This window comes from Chiloscyllium plagiosum, chromosome 9 (genome assembly GCF_004010195.1).
Source record: "Chiloscyllium plagiosum isolate BGI_BamShark_2017 chromosome 9, ASM401019v2, whole genome shotgun sequence".
In the NCBI taxonomy this organism is placed as follows: Eukaryota; Metazoa; Chordata; class Chondrichthyes; order Orectolobiformes; family Hemiscylliidae; genus Chiloscyllium; species Chiloscyllium plagiosum.
The window spans coordinates 35068637-35078217 of record NC_057718.1 but is presented as its reverse complement, the minus strand read 5'-3'; the positions used below and the strand labels follow the sequence as shown (position 1 = coordinate 35078217).

Below are 9581 nucleotides of genomic sequence, written 5' to 3'. Positions count from 1 at the left end.
GGGCGTGGAATGCCCTGCCTGCCAATGTAGTTAACTCAGCCACATTAGGGACATTTAAACAGTCCTTGGATAAGCACATGGATGATGATGGGATAGTGTAGGAGGATGGGCTTAGATTAGTTCACAGGTCGGCGCAACTTCGAGGGCCAAAGGGCCTGTTCTGCACTGTATTCTGCTATGTTCTATGTTCAATGTTCTATGGTAGGGAGACCCTCATCATGCCTGACTGGTTTAGACACAGACACACATGTAGTCATCTGACCAAACCTCCAAGGCCAAAGAGCTCCACTGTCAGGCACACTCCCTCCAGCAAGGAAGAGCTCAGAAAATACAAACTGATTCTCCTTGAAGTTGTGAAGGCTAAGAGGTGATTGATGATGAACAGGTGTTTTGATAGACTTAATAGAAAATGTTTGTTTCCACCAGCTACTAAAGGCACAGTGGCTCAGTGATTAGCATCAGAGACCCGGGTTCAATTCCAGTCTTGGGCGACTGTCTATGTGGAATTTACACATTATCCTGGTGTCTTTGTGGGTTTCCTCCCACAGTCCTGCACAAAGACGTGCAGGTTAGGTGAATTGGCCATGCTAAATTGCCCAAATTGTTTAGGGATGTGTAGGTTAGGTGCATTAATCGGGGGAATGGGTCTGGATGGATGCTGTTTGGTGTGAACTTGTTGGGCTGAATGGCCTGTTTCCACACTGTCAGGATTCTATAATATTGGGTCAATAAGAGGTGATTGCTTTGAAGTCAAGAGGGGGGATGTGCAGAAATGTTTTCTCCATGCAGTAGGATCTAGAATGCTCTCCCTGTAAATATGGTGGAAGCTGATTTCATCAATAACCAAGAGGGAATTAGTCAAGTCTGAATCAGAGAAACGTACAGTATTAAGGGTTAAATAGATGTGAAAGCTCACACAGGCTCTATGCTGTAAGGATCTATAATTCTCCAATATTTATGTTTCCTCACATCAACAACATCATACTGAATTGGTCCTGCACTTTCTCTATTATCTCAAAACGTCCTCCCATAGAATAGGGACTAAAAATTATCAAATTACGATTACTGTACCTTTATCTTCTACACACCATCTTTTAATGCCATACACGCTATGACTTTTTTCACCCGAGAGTCAGTTGACTGTCTCATGAATATGCACCAACAATTCATTTTTCTTCTCTACATCAATTAGCTTTCCCTCATCTAAATTATGATGAGTGATTTTCTCCAATTCAGTTTTGCACCCACATATCTATTTACATTGAATTCAATCTTCTTAACAATATTTAATTCACAACCTTATTTCCTTACAATATCCTTTGATGATCAGATTTACTTTCAGCATTTCCTAGTTTCCAGAGCACCTGGAGATTTGGACATGTGTTCCTCTAGCCCAGAGTCTGTGAGATACTACTCTCCATTTCTATCATTCTCAGCAGCTTTTTTTTTTGCACTGTTCCCTTGCTCTGCCAGTTTTAGACAATAGACTACCTTCTCCCTAATTATTTATTCTCAATAGTCTCCTGTCAAAGTCTTTCTCAAAGTCCATGTAGACATCATCCACTGCATTTCTGCCCAAATATATTCATCACCTCAAAGATCTCAACTAGGTTTATCTAGTTCAGATTTCATTTTTTTTTTACGTTTAGTTTGGCTGTTTCTAATTATTTTCACTCCATTTAGATATCTAGTCATTTCATATTTAATTAAAGATTGTAAATTTTGCTGTGTTGCAGATGTTACCAAATGGCTTGTAATTATCCAGGTTAATTCTATCTCTTTTTTTTTGGAAATGGCTCTGGCATTGGCCAATTTCCAACCTTCTGGCATGGATTCAATTTCAATTGAACCCTGAAAAGCTGTTGGAGCAGGGGTGGAGCGAATGGAAATGGTGGTAGTGTTTTATCCTACCCAGCAGAAACTGGATGGTTGAGGTTGCAGGACTGATCCACTCCAGCCCTGATCTGGTCAACTGAAATGTTAATTTACAGACAGCAAATATAAGCACACAAATTTTCACGTGTGTGTCTGACAGCAGCTGTGGAGTGAAGAGCAAAGTTCATGTTTCAAGTCTGGTATAACTTCTTCAGCACTGTCCTGAACAGGACTGATATCAGACTCAAATATTAATCTTGTTTCTCTCTCCACAACTGCTACTAGACATGCTGAGTTTCTCTATCATTTTCTGTGTCTGTTTCTTTTTCCAGCATCCATTAGTATTTTGCCTTTATTTGGGATCAGATGATATCTTTTGGGACTCAACTGTTTTCACTGGGATCTGAGCTGCATTTATGTCTTTCCTGCCAGGCTAAATAACTGGAAACTGGATCCACAGTCACAGAAGAGGCATAGACAAGTAATGGTTTTTAATTGTTTTTCATATTTTTCTTTGAAAGCCTACACTGTGGAGCTTCTCTATGATCTCAGAGTTCTTTTGGGCATGACTTTGGTGAGTAACATGTGAATGAGGCCCATTTATTAAAAATAGCCAAGTCTACAGGAAGTTCCTCCTAGGTGGGTCAACCATTTCCTGGACTATGTATCCATCCTCCATGTTGTCATACCCCATAGAAACCAAGCAGACTCTCCTTGCCAACCAATTAGCACTCTCCTCTCAGACAATGCCAATATTGTGCTCTCATTACATTTCTATTTCTTGTGAATTGGCCTGATGATTGCAAAATAGAAATCTTTGACAAAATGTGTCACGTTTTAGCAATAATCGTGTTCTGTACAGCCAAACCTGTAACCTTATTTGAATCATTGGTGGGGTCCACTCCATTTGCACTTGGGGAGGCATTGGGAGTCTTATAGATGACACATTCTTTATTTGATAAGCTGCATATGTTGATTCAGCAATTTTAAAATCACCTTTACAAAAATGCAGAATTGTAGATCTGTAATCTTGTACGTTAATTTCTCTTTGCACCTCGCCTCAACTCACTCATGCTCCACATTTTTAAGATATGCTCAATTCCAAACTGGTGTATTTGTTTTTGTTTCTTCCCTTTCTATGTGGCTTTAAACTTTACCATCTGGTGATGATTACTTCTGAGGTGTTTGACTAGATTTACTAGATTTATTTCCAACTCATATTTGGGTCCCTCCATTTATGGACAAGTGAGCATGTTAATTAAGGAAGAGGTCCCACATACATTTTGGAGCTGAATTATCTTTTCTCCATTCACTTTATTCCTGTTTAAATCAGTTAAGATTCCTGTGGAGGTGAATAACATTTAGAAAGATACTTGAACTTCTAATGGCTGCCTGGAAGGAATAGGCAACAAACTTTCAAATTTTAAAAATGTAATAAATTACATTGTCTAAATACCATTTAATATGTAACCTATTCTCTAAATTGCAGAATTGATCGCTTACTTACCTTTTAAACCTATAGAAAATCCTCTTCCTAGATTATACTTCCTTCTGTCCCTTAAGTGGACACTTAATTTTCCAGGAACCAGTCCTAAGCTAATCAGAGCTCCCAATGACATGCTTTTGGATTTCCTTTTCTGGTCAGATAATTTCTAATTCCTGAACTGACTTTCCTGATGAATGACAAAATGGAGGCTCTTCCCTCAAGTTGGCCAAATCAAATTTTTGAAAATGGCTTAAATCCTCATAAACTTGATTCATTAAATCTGAGCACAAGCTCTGGTGACCAACAGGGCCTGCATAATGTATAGGACTAGCTGTCTCTATCTTCCTCTCTCTTCCCCATGAACTAGCCTGTCTGACCTATTTATGATGTTCATCTTTAACTGTACCTTAATCCTAAAATGATTTGTTGCTCTTCTCTCAAAATGCATCTCCACAGCAATGTGAATCACATGGACCTTGTATGGGTAGAAATGTGAGTTAGCTATTCTATAGTTCTAGCTATATTCTTTATTGGAAGAATCTGGACAGTATAACCTCATACAAAACTTAACATTCCTAACATTGCTTATCCTCCACCTGCCAGGCCTCCCAGCCCCTGCTGAGACTTGGAGACTAATGCTAATTTTTTTGCGGTGTCATGGATAATCTGCATCTTTCTATAAAATGCACTGCGACCTAAGTTTTGCGAGTATTGCCCCCGTTTCTGACAGATTCTATTTTTATGGTAACTAGGATAAGGAAGCAGGATGTGATTTACACATGGGAGCTACCCAGTACAAGGGCCATTCGAACACTGTGCTGTCAGTATTAAAGACACCCCATTTTCACTGGAACAAGGTATGTATCCCGTATAGAAAAGATTAATATGTCTGTGGAATTCCTAAGCTTCCAAGTTATTTAAATACCCTGCTCTTGAATTTAAATGAAAAGACATGATTTGCTTCTGTTTTGAAGGAAGATGGCCCTTTCAGCTTCAACCCTTGTTTTTTGTCATATATCTGAGGGATATACTTACAGTGTTAATCAGACTTGACTGCTTCCACAACATAATATTATCACACTGGAGGGGTGAAGTTGTAAGTTCACAATGCAATTGATAGTACCAAGAAGTTATTAGGGGATCTACTGTCTTTGATGTGTGGCTATGAAAACAAATAATTGCTTTATAAAGGGATGAAGTGCTTGAAGGTATGCACATATATCGAGTGGACATTTTCTCAATGAGAGTTTTTTTTATATACAGTCGGTTCTGATATAACGTGATAGTTCCGTTCTCATGCGATCTTGCGTTCTAAGGACATGGTGCAATAGTCGCTCCATTTAAACTAATGGGGCCAGAATTGCATTAAAGCCAATACAGGTAAGGAAGGTTCACTTCCTATAAATAACGGTCTAAATTCTTCAATCACATTAAAGCCAATTCATATTAAAGATACACAAGTTGTAGCAGAACTTACTGTATAGTGAAGTCTGTAATAGATATCTAGCATTGAGTCATAGAGATGTACAGCACCGAAACGGACCCTTTGGTCCAACTCGTCCATGCTGACCAGATATTCCAACCCAATCTAGTCCCATTTGCCAGCACCCGCCCCACATCTCTCCAAACCCTTCCTGTTTATATATCCATCCAGATGCCTTTTAAACGTTGTAATTGTACCAGCATCCACCACTTCCTCTGGCAGCCCATTCCATACACACATCACCCTCTGCGTGAAAACGTTGCCCCTTAGGTCTCTTTTAAATCTTACCCATCTCACCCTAAACATATGCCCTCTAGTTCTGGACTCCCCGACCCATTGTCTATTTACCCTATCCATGTCTATTTACCCTATCCATGAGCCTTATGATTTTATAAACCTCTATAAGGTCACCCCTCTGCCTCCAATGCTCCAGGGAAAACAGCCTCAACCTTTTCATCCTCTCCTTCTAGCTCAAATCCTCCAACCCTGTCAACATCCTTGTAAATGTTTTCTGAACCCTTTCATGATCCACAACATCCTTCCTACAGAAGGAAGATCAGAACTGCACACAATATTCCAAAAGTGGCCTAACCAATGTCCTGTACAGCTGCAACATGACATCCCAACTCGTATATTCAATTCTCTGTTATTTTAGTTAATCTCAGCATAGCTGGTGAAGTTGGAGTGGATATTTTAAGGGAAAGGATGGTAGGTCAGGGGCTTTCACGAGATAGCTTAGGGCCCCTAGAAATGAGTGGGAGAGATGGTATATGTTGGTATGGGGCTGTAAGAGGTCATGGAGAGCGATGTACACTGGCATGGAGACATGTGGAGCAATAGAACTTGGATAGAAGGACATAAGTTGACCTGAAGGCCATGAGATTAGATTGAGTCTTGAGTCTTGAGTCTTGAGTCTTGAGCAATGGGCATAGTTAGTGGGTGGAGGTTGAGTGGGTGTGAGGGGTGAGGAACAGAGGGCATCTGAACTCATCTTGACTCTGATGAAGGGTCAGCGGGCTTGAAACTTTAACTCGGTTTTCTCCCACATGTGCTGTTAGGCCTACTGAGTTTCTCCAGTCATATGACCCAGTTCATTCCTCCATGTTACCCTAAATAAAGAGACAGTTTGAAAAGTAATAATCTTACAAACTTCATATCTGTAACACAATGAATGAACAATTACAATCTTCTGAAACAATAATGGTCTTACTTGTACTGATCTCTTTGACCTGTCAAATGATGTTCTCTTCCATTTCCTTTACATAATTAGCAGGGCTGGCTGGAATACAACTGCATTAATGAAACAATCCCTTTGTTTATCTTTGATGTCTAGCAATGTTAACTTTGCCTGAACCTCATTTTTGTTTACATGAGTCCTTTTTACAGCATGTAATCTTTCCATCATCAGTATCATGCTTCCTCCTTCCTAGTGCCTCCTACAAATGTTATATCCTGCACAATTCCTCATGTCAAGTCTCTGTTAGTGCAATTAAAGATGAACCTTCCCGTAACATAATTGCTTCTCACTCCCATACTCTGAGCATTACAGTGCAAACAACTTTTACTATTTGTATATCACACTTCTACTTTTCCTTTGTTTTTGTTTTGTCCACATTAGCAATTTGTTACTTTGTCTTAAACATCCCTGTTTATAATATCTTAATTTGATTTTCCTTCTTGACCTGCTTCATATTTTCTGCCTGTTATCATTTTTGCTGAAGTCGTTGTTTATTGATTTATTTATTGATTGTTTATCGATTTGCAGTATGTTTCAGTCTGGCTCAGTTGACATCCTCCTTATGTCTGAGTCACAAAGCTGTGAGTTCAAATTCCACTCCAGGGTTTGAGCAAAAAAAACCAAATCTGACATTATAGTGAAATACCATGGGAGTGCCACGCAGCCAAAAGTGTTGCCTGTCAAAAAAGATGTTTGTTCTCTAGGGTGGATATAAGATCTCATGATGCTGTTTTGAAGGTGATCAGGAAGGTTATTTCTGGTCAATCAGCATTTTAAAACAAGATTATCCAACCAATATTGCAGTACGAGTTGAGAGAACTTTGTGCGTATACATTAGCTGTCACATTTTCTCCATTTTAACAGTGACAATAAATCAAAAATATGTTTCTCTGGTTGTGTTAGCAGAAGCTGTTTTATAAACATAAGTATTTTTTTCTGATCATTTTCCTTTCCCATGTTCTTTTTTCCCTTCCCTGTTATTGTTATCCGTATTGCTCAATGTTCTATGTCATGGATTAATTCTCACTTTGGCACCACTACTTTATAAAGTAGAAACTGTCTTCCTCATCATATCCCTAAATTTTCAATCTTACCATCCTTTCCTATTCTAGTACATGGACACATGAAGAGTTTAGAGATTAACAACTTTAAAGTCTTCCTTATAAAGTTGCTGCTTAATTTTCTAAATTTCAGTAACTCAGCTTCCAGTCTTTCTTCCATTATCTTTGGATCCCTTGTGGATCATTTCCATACTCAATTCTTTCTGATTTCACTGTGGGGCGGCACAGTGGCTCAGTGGTTAGCACTGCTGCCTCATAGTACCAGGGACCTGGCATCGATTCCAGCCTCAGACAACTGTCTGTGTGGAGTTTGCACACTCTCCCCATGTCTGTGTGGGCTTTCTCTGGGTGCTTCGGTTTCCTCCCACAATCTGATGTGCAATGGCCATGCTAAATTGCCCATATGGTTCAGGGATGTGTAGGCTGGGTGCATTGATCAGAGGTAAATATAGGGTAGGGGAGTCTGTCTGGATGGATTACTCTTTGGAGGGTTAGTGTGGACTTGTTGGGCTGAAAGGCCTTTTTCCACACTGTAGGGATTCTACTTCTAAATTCTGTACTCCTCTCCGGTTTTTCTAAGATGTTTAGTCTACCACTTGCAATACACAAAATGCCCTGAATTACAAAAGATGCTGTGTACCACTCAAATGGTGAATGCTTTATTAATTATTGTTACACCAAACATTGTGCAATGTTCTCCAATTTCTGATGTTCCCAGACAGAGTACTTCAAATTCTTAACTCCAGGTGAGGGGAAGGTTAATTGGCTACTCTTGGTTCTTCATTAGCCCCTTGCTTGTTTGCAACACATTTAACTTAAAAGAATCCCTTCCCTTGTCTGTATCTTTCTGCATACCCAAACAAACATATAATTTAAAAGGAGCCTTTCTACCCAGGCTTTCTTGAAATAACAAAATATTGAGTTGTTTAATTACAACAAAAGTAGAATTTCTAACACAATACGCATACACACAGAGTAGAAGTAAGAAGTGAAAAGATTGAAAGAATTGTGGATCAGTGTCTTATTTGTTCATGAAGAGCAGATAAGATGATGTTGTGGCTATTAATAGATAGCACCAGTTGTACTGATGTTGGCGATTGAGCAGACAAATTTCAAGATTCTTGGCTTTTAAGGCTGGCTGAAATTCTTTTGTTATGATTCCAGTCAACAGTGACAGAATTCAGCAATCGGGGTGAGAGACAGTCTTTTCCCTTTTGGGTTGGTTCAAAGGGCTGCTCGTAATGCTGTGGCTCTCCCAGCAAATCTAGCCCACACACTGGGACATTCAGCCAATAACAGAGACAAGTGTTGCAGTCAGTTTTGAAACCTTATTTTCTATATTTCTGGAAGTGGGGTGGGCACTGATGCTCCATGTTATCTCCTCTTGTTAAGTCTTTCTGTTTGGTTTTCCTGGCATTTTACAAGTAAAATGTAGGCTTCACACAGGACTTCACCAGACAGACAGGGCATTTACATCTGCAAATTTCTGGGTTTTTTTCCTTTAGTAGTCCTCTTGTTTTGAAAAAAAAATCATTTTGGAATTCAAAGTAAAGATTCGCTATAAATATATATGGGTTCTGATCCATTCTCATAACGATACCCCATCTGGCTACTATGTGGTCCATTTTGAAAGTAGGTTAACAGCAGGAATTAAGTAACAAAAAGCCCTCAAGCAAAACATCTTTGCCTCAAACTTATCATATTGCTCCATTAGGGCTGGTGTCATCTACAAATTAGTACTGTTCAGTTCCCTGTTCAATTCCTAGTCCCTAATTGTCCTTGTGAAGACAGTGGTAAGCCTCCTTCTTGAATTATTGAAGTCCATGTGGTGGAGGAACATTCACAGTGCTGTTAGGGAGGGAGTACCTGGATTTTGGTCCAGTGGAACTGAAGGAATGGTGATATTGTTCCAAGTCAGGAATTGTGTGGCTTGGAGGGAAACCTGTAGGTATTGCAGGTGTTCCCATGTGTCTGCTGTCCTTGTCCTTCTGGGTTGTAGAGGTTGTGGGTTTAGAAAGTGCTGTTGAATGAGCCTTGGTAAAGTGATGCTGTTAGTCTTGAAAACAGTACACATTATTGTGACTCTGTGCTCCAGTGGTGTAGGAGTTTATTGGGCTGCATTGTCCTGAATGATGTTGAGGTTCTTGAATGTTATTGGAGTGGCACTCATGTTGTTATGTGGAGAATATTCCACCACATTGCTGGCACATCTTACAGATGTTGGTCAGGCTTTAGGGAATCAGGAAGTGAGTTACGCACCTCAGAATTCTTAGCCTCTGGGGCTCCATATTCCAGAAGCTTGGAGGTGAGAAATGAAGTCAATTAGGTGGGATGATACCATTCCTAACAACTCTGCCCTCTCCACATTCCTCACCTGACTTGCTATTACTTTAGCTCTGTGCAGGCCAAGGCAGAATTAGCCTATGAACTGTTTTACCA

The 9581-nt window shown here is 39.7% G+C and overlaps 1 long non-coding RNA gene across 1 annotated transcript in view; it reads left to right on the top strand.

Moving 5' to 3' along the window:
- Positions 1 to 661: 661 nt before the first annotated feature.
- Positions 662 to 9581, top strand: part of LOC122552766 — a 34155-nt gene continuing 25235 nt past the window's right edge. Inside the window, exons 1-2 of the long non-coding RNA XR_006312488.1 lie at positions 662 to 2356; positions 4114 to 4218. This is a non-coding gene — a long non-coding RNA (uncharacterized LOC122552766). The remainder of the gene's footprint in view (positions 2357 to 4113; positions 4219 to 9581) is intronic.